The sequence below is a fragment of the Zophobas morio genome, unplaced genomic scaffold, assembly GCF_036711695.1.
Source record: "Zophobas morio isolate AGI-343-1 ecotype UQ-CSIRO unplaced genomic scaffold, CSIRO_AGI_Zmor_V1 ptg000014l, whole genome shotgun sequence".
In the NCBI taxonomy this organism is placed as follows: domain Eukaryota; kingdom Metazoa; phylum Arthropoda; class Insecta; order Coleoptera; family Tenebrionidae; genus Zophobas; species Zophobas morio.
The window spans coordinates 4098227-4112555 of NW_026972119.1; the positions used below are offsets into that span (position 1 = coordinate 4098227).

Genomic DNA, 14329 nt, shown 5'->3' on the forward strand with positions numbered 1-14329 from the left:
ATCGTAAATAACTCAAACAAGCGTATTTTCCACATATGCTTTTAATTATTTCCATCACGTAGAGGCCAGAACGGCCGTACAAAAACCCGTTGTAACTATTTAGGGTTCCGTGAAAGCCGGTCGGATTTATTTGACTTAATTATTACAGTCTTAATTTTTACACGTGGACCTTTTGTCAAACGCCGCCGAACTACATATTAGACTTTGGGCGTGCCTTATTGCATTTAATGAAATGTAAAATGTCTGCAAGAGCGCCTGTATTTTATTGCAGAAAGGATTGGAAGAATGAAGGAAGAGATTGCCCTTTAGGGAGGAAGAGCGAACAATGAAATCTTCTCGCTGTTTTATGTCATTGTCCCCGAGAAAGGGTTACGTTCTATATACATGCAGACGGGTAGCTAACCAAACTTAATATGTTCTTGGCAGATGAAGCTACGAGATAATTTAATATCGCTTAAAGCCCAGTGTTAAGTGTACCATAAGCGGCCATAATTGCTCGAATACTTTATTATTAAAACAATTTATTATTCCACAACAAAAGACGCATGCGGGGACTCATTAGAAAAAATTTACGTAATTAATTCAGATATTCCATTCGGCTTGATTCATAATTAAAATTAATTGAAATTCATGTGTGGTCTGGCTCGTTATAGAAAAAGAGGACTGGGAGAGTCGGACTACCGTTTTCAGCTGCGAGTAGTTTATAATGTGGGGGGCAATTTTAATATTACGTTATATCTTTCGGAGATCAGTCTGATTAATCTCGCCTCGACTAGAAAAAAATTAACGAAAAATATTTTAGAAGTTTAAAATATTTATTCTACATTTCGTGCATAGTTTTAATTTTAAATGCATACAAATCATGTGCCAAAGCCATGTGCGATTATTCTAGAAACATGTATGGAGTTTCATAAAATTTTAATAAATTAAATAAATCTTAATACATTTTCAGGTTATTTACTTATTTATGGCCCGATACGTGGACAATGTTCAAGGCTAAAAATAAATAGTTTCTTTGTCGGAATAAAAAAAAGTTTTGTGTTATTTATTCCTTTAAATTAAAATGTTACTCTTTGTTGTTTGACATATTTATTAAAGCGATGAACTTTTTAATCCACAAAACCTAATGTAAATTTCTATATAATTTGTGGCTATAAATTAGTCTCAGAAATTCTAATATTTTTTCAATGACAAGACAAACATCAAAAGGTAACGGTTTAAAATTAAAAATTAAAGCGAGGTTAGAATGTCACCTGTAATTTAAATTCAAGCCACTCTTTTATTTAAGATAAAGCATGTAAAGAATTTGTAAACAAATAAATGAAAAAATACCAAAGGATTAAGTTTTGTACAATGCGTCACCTTAAGGTTGTACTCCTGACATTTAACAACCGCATGAAATCGTGTGAATTTCTTATTATTTACACTCTCCAGTTTTTGTCTTAAATTAGTTCCAATCCTCAGTATAATAAATTTATTGCAACTCTATTACTGTACTATGGTTTGATTATAAAAAAATACCTACTAAAAATAAGTAGGTACTTCGCAGAAATTTAGAATTTTCAAAAACGAGCTTCTTTGAGTATTGGTTTATATTTTAATTTTTATTTGATAATTTTTATCTTAAAATTGAGGCAGGTATTCTCTTAACATCATGAGTGGATTCTAGAATGTTGTTTGGCACATTTTGATTTTTTTAATTATTTCTATTAATAGAAAAATAGTTATCATAATAAATTTAATAAAATTTATAGACCTACGTTTACTATCGTATCTTGTGATTCTTCTTTTTTGTAAAAATTTTTAATCTTGAAAAATTAATACTGTGTGCAACTGTTAATAGCGTATAATGTACGTAAAGTTGGTCTAAACTTATAAGGAAACCGCGTCAATTACTTTATGAGAAACATTTGCCAGCTTGCAATAAAATCATATTTATTCCAGGTAGTACCTATTGTTCTGACCAGTGTCTAACAGAGCCGGATTTAAATTCTTCTATGAAAACTGCATTCGTTGACAGCTTTGCACAGGGTTTTGGTCCCAAGGAGAGTCAGAAAATTAAAACTCTTCATGAAGTAATTGACGGCGCCTGAAGGTTACAAAATAAAAAAAAATCTTAACTGTATTACAGTATAAACGTGAGTCTTTTAGTAACTTCAAATTTTAAACAACAATGAATATTTTACATACTGTACTAAATTATTTCACGATACAGTGTGGTAAATATTTTATAGAACTAGATATTAATTTCGGTTATTAACTTAGCTGTTTGCTTCGCAGTACCCAAAGTTAAAAGGGCGGTAACATTTTTGAGTAAACAGTTAATTTGGGCAACATTTTAAAATCTGTTATTTATCTTAATTATTAACATTTTCCATAAGGTACGGGTATATGTTACATATGTTTCACAGTTAAATGATTTTTTAAAATAATAATTAAACAAGAGTTGAAAACAAAAGTTCATTAATAAAAACTGATCATGATACAATTTTATATCGGCACTAAAAAATCATAGTACCTAGTTTGGTACAGAAAATGTGTATGTAGTACACAATTTATTACAAATTATTACATTTTTTGCCCAAATTGCCAATGGGATTCTCTAAAAAATGCAAATTACAGCTGCGTCGCTTCCGTAATTCTGTATCAATTTTCTCCACCATTTCCATCGATACAGAGTAAAGAGGATGAGCAAAAAAATAAGAGGACTTGATTTTATGGCCACCTAATATCCTGTATATAAATAAGCACCTCAGTATCAACTCTCTTGAAAATGAAAAATCCCAATTTCCAAAATTAACTTCCAAAAGCCAAAAATCCCCTATGCGTGCCTCCATAAACCTAAAGCGTTTAATTATTCCTCCGGGTCTGCAGGACTTTAATATAAACACGTGATTAAGCCGTGAAATTTATATGAGCGTCACATCCCAGCCGAAAAGTCCCAATTGAAATTCTTATCTGCTGCCGTCTTTCTTGTTTTTAAAATAAATTCGAATGAGAGAATACCTGCGTTCGATCAGCAGCAGGAGAAAGGCTCCATTTCCGGAGCAGAGTTATCGCGTGCGCAGGAAGCTACCTTCCATAAACTGAAAACGTTCGGATCCTACCAAATCCTTGACGCTTTCCTAAATCCCCGCTTTGCATTCAGCAAACGTCTACAACCTTTCGAGGCGTTCCCTCCAGCCGCTTAATACTGTATTCCTCTTCGGTAGCGAAAGCTCTTAACATCTGAAAACATTAGACATAATCACAGTTAAATGACAATATTGTAAATAGGAGCTTGATTTAAGGTGGCTTTGTCACTGGCTGAATTTATTAGCGTTTTTATGAGCGATAAACAAACAGGTGTTGAATAAATTATCGTTTTCGTACACATTCACAACTCTGCATAATCACAATTCTACGGAAATACAACAAACTTCCCACAAATAACAACAGCATTTGTTAACACTGTTCAAATATATTTTATTTTAAATGTTGTGATTTAAATAAGAAACACATTTTTTCAGTCAGGGCAAATGTTTTTGGTTTCTCCCTACGTTTCAAGGAATGAACGAATCAAACAAAAAAAAATAGGAGTATCTACTCACTGTCGATTCAGTTTTGTTACAGCCTGTAGTACTACCCTGAACAAGATAAATCCTAAAATTTTTTAAAGATTTCTTTTGTTTTTCGGATCAACAGCTAAAAAATGTTGCAAAGATCAAATCTGGTATTATTTTTGCGGCCAAATGTTTCTGAAATTATTTTTCAAATAATAATCTACTGTTACATTTTGATGAAACAATAATAATAATCTAACATTTTTTATAAATCTAGCTCTGCTACAAGAATGGAAAATAATGATAGGTTTGTCAGCGTGATGTCTTGGCACTAGATTATTGTTTAAATAAATATACCTACATCGTCTTTATTAACACCAAACAAAATATTTGATTGGTGGTGTTTAACACAATAGCTATTCCTTCCCTGAACCACCATCCTAAGAGCTTGGGTATATATCTCTGACATATAGGTACATTGATTTTCGGAACACCGTCAATAATTAAGCGATGAAAGGCGTGAAAGAACCCAGAAATTGTCACAAAAGTTGTTACTGCAGCAAATTCTATTTTTTTTCCTTCTTAAATGTATCTTTTAAAAAAATGAAAAATTGCAGAAATCATCAACTTTAGATATAGAAAATACTTAACGAAAAAACAACGACAATAGAATATAGCCTAAGCGGCTTTAATAAAATACAGGACTTTCTATTTGTAAAAACTAAAATATTGATGTTTGAAAATTGTAATATTTTAGAATTTTTATATAAACACCCAGTATAGTACGACTTAATTTAACTTACATCACAACAAAGCGTGTACCTATCTTTGTTTTTTTCTCAAATAAATATGTATTGTAACACAGATTTCTAAAATAACTCTATTGCGTTTTTAGAAGACCTCAAGAAAATTGGAATAACCTGACAACGACGCGTCGGAATTTCACAGACAGATTACGGTTCTAAAACCTAGGAAGGAGCTAATGAGAGTACATAAAAATATATAGAGTTTTTTATAAAAAAAAACTAAGTTCAGTGATAGGTGTCTCAAACACAGAATACTCTCCCTGTACAGTAGAAAATAGTGTATTACATTTAAACAACCGACTGTAATTTCTCACTTTTAGTATTCAATAATGAATGAGATATCGAGGAATGCACTTTTAGTGACTCACCCTATATGTATATAGAAGAGGTAAAAGAATTGTGATTTTAGTTTAGTACCTAAATTTCCAATAGAGCAATTTTTTGCTGTAAATTCGAGAATATTTCCAACAAGAAATCTGTTTTCAGAACTCAAATCTAAGAAAAAAGGAATCGATGACATTTCAAGTATAAGTTCTCAAGTAGAATTTCGATTACAATTCATGAAAGATGATATAGGGAACTGACAATATTTTGAAAAAGATCCTGACGTATTTCAGAGGAAAAATGGTGGCTATCATTAAAGGGTCGAAACGGAGAAATTTTCAATAATTCGAGATGTAGCAAAAAGAGATACATCTGGTACACTTCATACCTTTTAAAAGAATCATGTGTGAATGAAAAAAAATCTAGAAGAAAGTTGGTACCAATGGAAAATATTGATAATGTGCACTAACTTTCTTACGAAATTCGAAGTGTGGATATAAAGAAATTCGGGAGAGCGAACTAGAATAGGTATATTTGGCAAGAATTTTTTCCCAAACATACAAAGGAAAAAAAATTGAACTTTAGAATATATTCTAAAATAATGTTATTAAGGAATCTAGCAAAGATCTGTTATGAAATAAACAATAGAAGAAAGGTTCTTAATGGGTGTCTAAAACATTTCGTTCGTAATACGAAATAAGGAAAAGGAAATTCAATGATGTTTTTCAACATTCTGTTGAACGCATTTCAGAAAGTTTCAGTCATGGTAGAAGAAAAAGTTAGAAACTAAAAACAGTTATTGGAAGATTTTTTGTAGGTATGTCAGTGAGAGTATAATAATACCGTATATCGCTGTAACAGACGAATACACAATTAACCAACATTATCATTATTATCAACATACTTGTAGATATGATGAAAAACTTGGTTTGAATTGATCTATATCGTAAGAAAAGGTACATACAAAAAGAAAATGTTGCAGTATAATTATAGGTACAACTCCGGCGATATCTCAAAAGAAAAAATCATATTCTTTTAACAATACCTCAAAATCGTTATGATTTGTTGTGACCATTGTTATTTATTGTCTGTTATTGTTATTATGCAAAGAAAATACAACAGATTCAGGTGTGAAGCTCTAAACAAAGATACATTGTATTAAATATTTTTTGATTTACCTACATGCAAAACATAATGAACCAATTTTTCAGTTAAACTGAATTGTTATATGTCAAAATAAATATACAAGAAATTATCACAACTTTTACAATCTAGAAGGTGATGAATTATAGGTACACAATGCGAGTATAAATAAAGTAATGACAAAATGATTTATTAGGTAATGTAGAGTAGCACAACTAATAACTCAGAATTTAACGCATTTTGTTGAAGCAGTAAATTCTCCTTTATTTAGTTTAATTAAAACAGCTCTTCCAAATATTTTATAAGTTGAAGTTAATTCTGTAAAATATTGTTTACTAAGTACTCTTCGCATCTTTAAATTCTCAAAATTTCCACCGAGACTCAATTATCTCGCTCCTCCTTGTGCACTTTCTTCCCTAACGGACAGTCTATTTAAATTTTTCTTATTTTATCCGAACTCATTACAGACCAACGACTTTCTTTGTGTTTTATCTTTAATTAAATCATTATTTTCTCCCTCGGGCTGCAAGTTACTGCAAACAACAAAAACACTCTTTATTTAAAAAAGGGAGAATCTTTTTATTCGGGGAGGATGCGTAATTTAAAATCAATACTCTATTGACTTTATAATAGAGTATAAAATACATGTGTTGCTTCATAAATACTTATGTATTCATACTTCAAATGCATAAAATATATTATGTAACTGCATTACTTGGCAAAAATAAGGTTTTTATGCGAATGACTAACCTTATGGTAACGATAAAATGACCACATGTTCCGAATGTATGGACTTTGAGAGTTTACCTAATATCATTTGTTGGAACATGACAAAATATTTGATTCTGTTGATTACTTTTTCCCTGCTGTTTGACGACTTGCTTCTATAGAACTTTAAAAATAGTTTCATACAACTGTTTAAACCTAAAAAATCTCTTCTGTGTCGATCTTTCCGTTCAACATTTATGTGAGGTGTCGTATTGTTTTAAACTATCGAAGTAGTTTTTTAAACTTACTTACTTACCTATTTTATACCAGTATTATAAATTTAACTTATTATTTCTTACAATTTGAAAGATAGTATCATTGATCAAATAGTTTCTTAGTACATTTACTTAAGTAAGTATATTTCGCAGGAATAAATTAACAATTATATACCTACACAAATAATCCTCAGTAGGTGCATATAAAGAAAATGTGGGCATATCAGAAAAAGTGGTACACATTACATAACACTGAATAATAAAATATGCAGAAGAAAGAAAGCGGAATTATTTTGTCTTATAGATATAAACAAAATTTGTAATCGAGTCATTCTTGAACACAAAAACTTGATACTGTGCTTATAACTCAAGTCATATTTTAAGCAGCTGTAGACAAAAAGTTTTTTGCCAAGAATTTAAACATTGAATTTAATGCCCTTACAATAAAACGACCTCAAGAAACGTAAACAGCAAATAGTACGGTCTATCTAATATTAAAAATAAAAGGATGTAGGAGAAACGAAATACCAGACAAACATAGGTATGTAACAAAAAATAACTGATAAACTTTTTTGGTACGTACAACACCTCCCAGGACCCTCAAAGTCTAATACTAAACATTCATGTTTTATAGTGTCGTTTACGAGAAACAAGGAAGTAAGAATTGATTGCCGGTTTGCAATGGCGCCTTCGTGGAGTAAGAGCATAATTATTTAACATCCGTGCACAATTTTATAGTCAAACATGTTTAGTTTGTAAAGCAGTCGACCAATTAATTGGCTCCGACTCTGTCCCGGGAAAGAAATTTTTGGCCAATTTCTACCCATTTAATTTTCGTCAAGAAATAGCGGATCCCGTAGTCCAGAGGTGACGATATAAATAACACAGGATCTGTCAGACCAGTTCGTTTTATTGTTATATGTAAGTGAGAGCTAACACGAGAAAGCTTTCGACCGCTGGGGCGCTGAAAACGGAAATTGAACTTGCAAACTCCCCTCTAAAACGTACACATATTTTTTTCGATCGAAACTCGCTTTTCTGGACAATGTTCGTCTCGAAAACAACAATGTTTTTACTTTATGCATGAAAAACGAATGAATCATGTTTACGACTACACATATGCGCTTATTGAAATTGTTTTTCTGAGATTGCGTATGGAAATATTTCCATTCACTAAATTGATTTTTTATTGTGTGCTGGAGCTCGGAGGAAAACTTTCTTGATGGATTCTGATTCTGATCCTTTCTTATGGAATTAAATTTAGTGCTTTCATTTAGAACTAGGAAGAAGTAATAAAACTATATAACCGGCCCTAAACCTCTCATGTCAGGAGGATGCCAGCGTTATGCATAAGGAGATTTAATATGAATAACATGGCCATCAACAAGGGCCACACTCGAAAAGAATGTTTGACAGCGATAACCTACCGCCACCTAACACGTGCACGAATAAAGTGTTTTAGGGAATATTTATTTCTTATAAAGATTAAGATAAAGAATTTATACATGCAATGAATGAAATATTCGTCTCATTTTCGGTTTAGCGTTCATTACAGAAGCCATCCCCAGCACCTCTATCCTTTCATCTCTATCAAGAAATTGAACAATTTAATATTCCCAGAAGCACTCGGGCTTGTTATGCCAAGTCTGGTCCGGAATAAGATTTAATCGTAAAATGGTAGCTCTTGTGCAGATCTCTCTAAGTGCCTTTGCTTGCCTGACTTCAATCTACTTCGCTTGGATTTTATACCATTCACACTCGCTCAAAAAGCTTTTTCTCCGAAGATTTAAAAGCCGACACCAAAAAAATAAACATATATTTTACTGATTAGCTGTCATTAACGACGACAGACAGGTTGAGATTCTCGTTACCATGTTAACTTGTACCATTTGCACGGCCATTTGCAAAAACGACTGCAAGCAGGCAAGAATCTGGAACACCTTTCGATAATAAAACGAAGAATAATGCAGGTGCATGAGATGCAGGACAGGTGGGGGAGCTCTCTGATTGGATTTTTATATTAAAAGCCCAAGTACTGCACCACCGCTATTATAAACATTTTTTTTTTGACGAAAAAGTTAATTACGGACTTCATTTAGTTGTCATTAAGAAAATAATTCAGATAATATAAAGTAATGAATACTAATTCGACTATAACATAAATTAAAAGAAAAGTATAAACCCGACAAATTTTTATCCGTCTGTAATAATATTTATGTACGTACCTACACGTTTTTTCATTTATTAGTAGGTACCTGATATGTATGATAAAAATTAAAATAATTATATTTTGCTAAAATTACTCGTTAAATAAAAAAATTCACTTTATATTAAAATCGACATTAAGAAACCAGATCTTAATGGCATATCGAGTAAAATTCTTAATTACAACAGGCCATAAAAATCGTCCTTAAATTGACATTCTATTTATATATCAGCCACGTTAAGAATTGTATGTTTTTGTTCTTGTTTTGGTGTTTTTGTTTATTTTCTATTTACTTACCTTCTGGATGCTGTAGATACGTTTGCTTGCTGAACAATTCTTGTTTTTTTTTTTTTTCTACTAGGTAAATCCCATCTGTATTCTTTTTCTTTAATTAATATTTATTTTCTGTTTGTCTAATACCAAGATGCTTATTATCGTATTATGTCATTAATTCTAACCAAACTTTAGATAATGAATGACTTAACGAAAGGAAAAGGATTCAACGTTTATGTTACTAAATTAGCCTAAAAATGGATTTCAGGAAGTATTATGTATCATTTTTCCAGCTGCAAATATGTATTACATGACAAATATTGAAAAATCCTATAGATTGTACTCGTATCTACCCAATTATAATATAAGACTGATCGGTTAATTTTTTGAAACGGATAAACATCAGAATTTAGACAGCTACTTTTACGTTTGTGATCAAGTTTGAATAGTACTTATCTAGATAATTAAGATGTTATTAAATTGAGAGAAAATTTTCCCTAACGCAGAAACAATAATTTGTCATCATTTCTCTTAATAAAACAAAGTATTCGCAATTATAAATAGTGATATTACACAATCATATTCATTAGTTATTAGTAATTCAACTATACTTCGACATTCACTTTTCCGCAAAAATAAAAACCAAAAACCATTTCGCCGAATTTCCTTTATTTTGCTCGTGAACCGGGCGAAAGGGTGAAGAGAGTAAATTAAATTTCTATCTGAATTATTAAATTTAAACTCAACAGCAATGTTGTAAAATATACAGAAACAGTAAATTTTTACAGCAGGAGAGAGCGAAATTAAGTTAATTTGGGTCTTCTCGTTCGCCGCTGGAAACATTTGCCTCAGAAAAGAATCACGAAATGTCGTGATATAAAAGGGCCGTCCCTTTGCTTTAGGTATTATCAGGGTAGGCTTATAATTGATATTTGTGGTGAAGGTCCCCAACGAAATGAAATAGTTCCGGTTCAGTTGGTCTTTATCTCTGCTAAGATGTCTCCATAAACTCTGATTACTTCCAAAGTCAACGGCGGAAACAATGATAGGAAAAGTTTGGGTTTTCTTGCTCCTGGCGTCATATTTTTTTATTTTAGGGTCGTGCTTGACGCACTATTTCACTCCAATTTAAGTTTTATGCTAACCTGGAGGACAATTAGGGGAAAGGCGCATAAAAGTGCACACTTATTTTGAACTAAAAGTAATGATGTAAGTATACATACTGAATACACAAGAAAAAATAGTATGCAAACTGATTATACAGAGTAGGATAATTTTTTTTTTGTATGCTACTATGCGACTTCATTTTACCTGCAGTTGAATTTTCAACAGGATCTACCCCAATTAAACATCCTACTAAATTTTTCATTTATTAAAAATAACTCAACAAAAAAAAAATAGTTGAAAACTCTAAAATGATGGATGAGTAGTATTTTTATTCACAGTTAATGAAAAAAATGCATGCTAACCCAACTATTATTAATTTTTGACATGCGGCATAATAACTTAAAATTAAAGATGAAAATAACAATTTTATAGACAATTTTTATTTTCGATTATATTATACACTTTCTATATACTTAATTAATTAGTATTTTCTGAATTACATTACATAATTTTTTGTTACAGGCTTTGTGTTTCTTCCCAGTGGTTAAATCCAATGCTTCAAGCTGTTCGGGGACGTGGAAAGAGTTCTTCATCCCTTCGAGTTGTCTAGCAGGTGAACTAAATAAATCAAAAAAATTCCATATAATAGAGACGTGACAAAATTCATACCAACAACCATTTCTACAATACGTCCAAGCTCCGCCTTGAGATTTACTTTCTACGTGACTTTTCTAAATCTGAAAAGATTAAAAGTTTGCGCCTTGGAGCTTATTGTGTTTCCGCTACATTCGTCGTGAAAATTTAATTTATTTCGGCAAACACTATAAGTTGTAGTAAAGCTGATTTAGTGTGTGAGAATTAGGTTTCACAAAATATTAATAATTCTTTCCAGACCATGTAGTTTACAAGAGCGGCTTTGTTCGATTTGCTTTTATTGACTTTCTATACCGGAAGATGTATTTATTTGAGTAAACTGACGTATGAAGGGAAGTGGCATTAACTGAATGTTTTTTTACAGACTCTCGAGAGTGTTTCCTGGGTCGAGTCTGGCAACTTTTCACCAAGGTATACATGGTTTTGTAATAACGTAAGATATACATAGTGAATCCTACAATTATTATAAAGTCATTTTTTAAGGAATCAGGACTATTTTTTTACTGTAATGTAACGATAAAATTAATGCATAATCAACATGTTCAATAAATTTTATAAGCACTAGCTTGGAGTACTTTGTTTTAAACAGAGTTGTGTACCTGCACAATATAATGTTTTTTTTTATTGCATTTACTTATTAAAAGTATTAAGTAGGTATTACTATTATTTGGCAAATATGGCTATTATGAGTATTTTCTAAAAAAAAACAATGTTTTAGTATAATTATAGAACTGTAACAAATATTTTGTTGATTTTTTGTTAGAATGCTGGATACTTATACATAATATAAAAGATTATTTTTCAGTAATAACTAGATCAATTTCAGCAACAGAAACATACGTAAAAAGTTCATGGGTGCTTTATTTTCACGAATTATTAGCTGCTATAAAATTGAATAAAGCAATCTATTTAATATACCTAAATTTGGCTTTTTGGTGTTCAAAAAGCGGTAATTTTGATAAAAATATAATTGAAAAATTGTACAGTGTTGTAAAAGTAATCAAAGTTTTTTTCGTTCAGAAGTATGAATTTAATTTTAAATTTTTTCTTTACGAAAAAAAAAAGACAAAAAATATTAAATCTTCTCTCAAGATATTTAAAGACTTTTACTAAGGAAAAAATTCACCTTCGTGTCGTTTTTAGAATCACATTGTTGATCTTGATAAAACTCTCCAACTAGTCCATGTAACACTGAAATGATAAGGTAAATGAAAGCTAATTGCTGACTGTAAGTACTTCAAAGGTGTTGTAATTTTCTCAATACAAAAAACGTATAGGTATAAATTTAATTAATAATTGATAAAGTGGGCAGTCCACGTATTACAAATTCTATTTCTGTATTTTGAATACATATATAATTAATTTTTTATTATTTAATAATCTATCAGGATGATTTTTTGATATGTGACCAAAAAAACATCAAATTTTTTTGCTATATAACTACATAATATATTCAGTTTTAGTCAAAAAATGTCGGGTGTTTTTTGATTAATAATAATTTATTTTAAGTAATTAGTCGTGGATGATACATATTTTACATTTCGATCAATTCCCTAGATAGTACCTACACTAAAGTGCATCAATTTCTAAGTTATAAGTGTACAAGCAAAATGTTAATTGACGTCAAGTCAATATCAAAATTTAAAGTTGTATTTGACAATCACTTGCACAATAATTTTTGTAAAATTACACTTATTTGAGTTTTGAATGTTATTTTATTTTTAACAATGTTCAGATTCGAATAATAATTTGAATCAGTTTATGTTTACTCAAAGTTTACAGAACTAAGTCACTTTTTTTAAATAACTTCGAAAATTCCATTTTTCTGGTTCATGAACTTTTCTGTAAACATTTCTCTGTGTGGTATGTTACATAAAATACCCATCGTTATGATCCCAAATTAACGAATAGCAAATTTAGTAAAAACTTACAAGATGTAAGTACAAAATTTCATTAAACCAATACATTACGATTTTTACGTAAAAAAAATATGTTTTTCTAGTACTTACCTATAGCTACAACAAAACATACCTGGTTTCAACACTAGTTGAAGTGGTTCTGAAGTTAAAAAATGCATCTAATTGATCGTCTTAACAATGTACCATAAATGCTTATTAAAACGCTTTATAAAAAATTGCGCAACCATATTTTGGAAATCATTTTCTCACCATTTTCAGAGTTTTTTTTTTGTATGTATAAGGGATATTAACATTTTTTTTATTACTCTGTTGTTCACTTTCGTATAAAGAATTAAAAACATAAATAAATTTAGTCCTGATTCCACTTGGAAAGATTTTTAAACAAATGCTGTACCTACCCATTTTTTGTTAGTTTTTGTTCAGATTCACTTTGTAGGATCTATAGCATAATTTTTCCTTTCTTTGACGTTTTTGTGGTTATTTTCGCTTCTCAACAACATAACCTGCGTTGAAAGGACAACCCACCCTATCGCACCCTCCCATCTCGCAACCATGCAACAAAGCCGATGCTTTTAATCCGCCGTCGAAGTCCATCTATCGCGAATTTTATCTATTCTGTGTGCAATCTGTCCCTGGAACATTTCCATACAAGCCGATGGCGGCCAACGTAGCGCAACGAATGGGGCTCCATCCAATATATAGTTAGTGACGGGCGCCGCTCCGCAGTGTTAGCTCACACCCCGACAGGGGGGCGGAGAGATGCGCCATTCCAACCTACAACCATATCAGTCGCTGGCACAGGGCCAATATCACAGAGAAGCAAAATTACCTGATCAATCGGTCGGGTCATGAAATAAAAACCTAATTCACTCAATGTCAATAATAAGCCGGGTTTATTGCACGAAAATTCTTATAATGGGGCGGAAATGCCGTACGGACACAATTGGAGGAGTATCGACAAGTTCGTGAAAGGGATGTTTTGAATGATCTGAACTTGAAGATCGATAATAAAGTGATCAAATTTGGGGCTGCCGTGTTTGAACGTATGTAGAGTGTAATTATGCTCAAGGGTTGGTTCGGCTTGGAAAAGCGGCCGACGTTCGTAAAGCAGATAGTCTGATAAATATTACCACTACTTGCTTTTCATAAAATTAGTTGAAAACATTATGTTTAACAGCTACTTTGGAACAGAAGTCTCTCGACACCAATATTTCTAGTGTAATTTAATTTTAGTACAGAAAAATATTTCCAAGATATAGGTAGTGAGTGAAAAAAGTTTAAATCGTAAAAAACTACTAAAATGGACTAAACAAGGCAAAAACACGTAGAAAATAATTTAAATAATGCCGTATAAATTTAATAGTGATGACAG

General features: G+C 31.2%; 1 protein-coding gene across 5 annotated transcripts in view; it reads left to right on the forward strand.

The window, feature by feature from the left end:
- The window catches only part of LOC135129211 (homeobox protein abdominal-B-like), a 201993-nt gene that overhangs the window by 176927 nt on the left and 10737 nt on the right, over window positions 1-14329 (forward strand). For all 5 annotated transcript variants that reach the window (XM_064056344.1, XM_064056346.1, XM_064056343.1 and 2 more), the window contains 2 exons: window positions 10907-10997; window positions 11403-11449. The gene's annotated coding sequence lies outside the window, so the exon portion shown is untranslated. The remainder of the gene's footprint in view (window positions 1-10906; window positions 10998-11402; window positions 11450-14329) is intronic.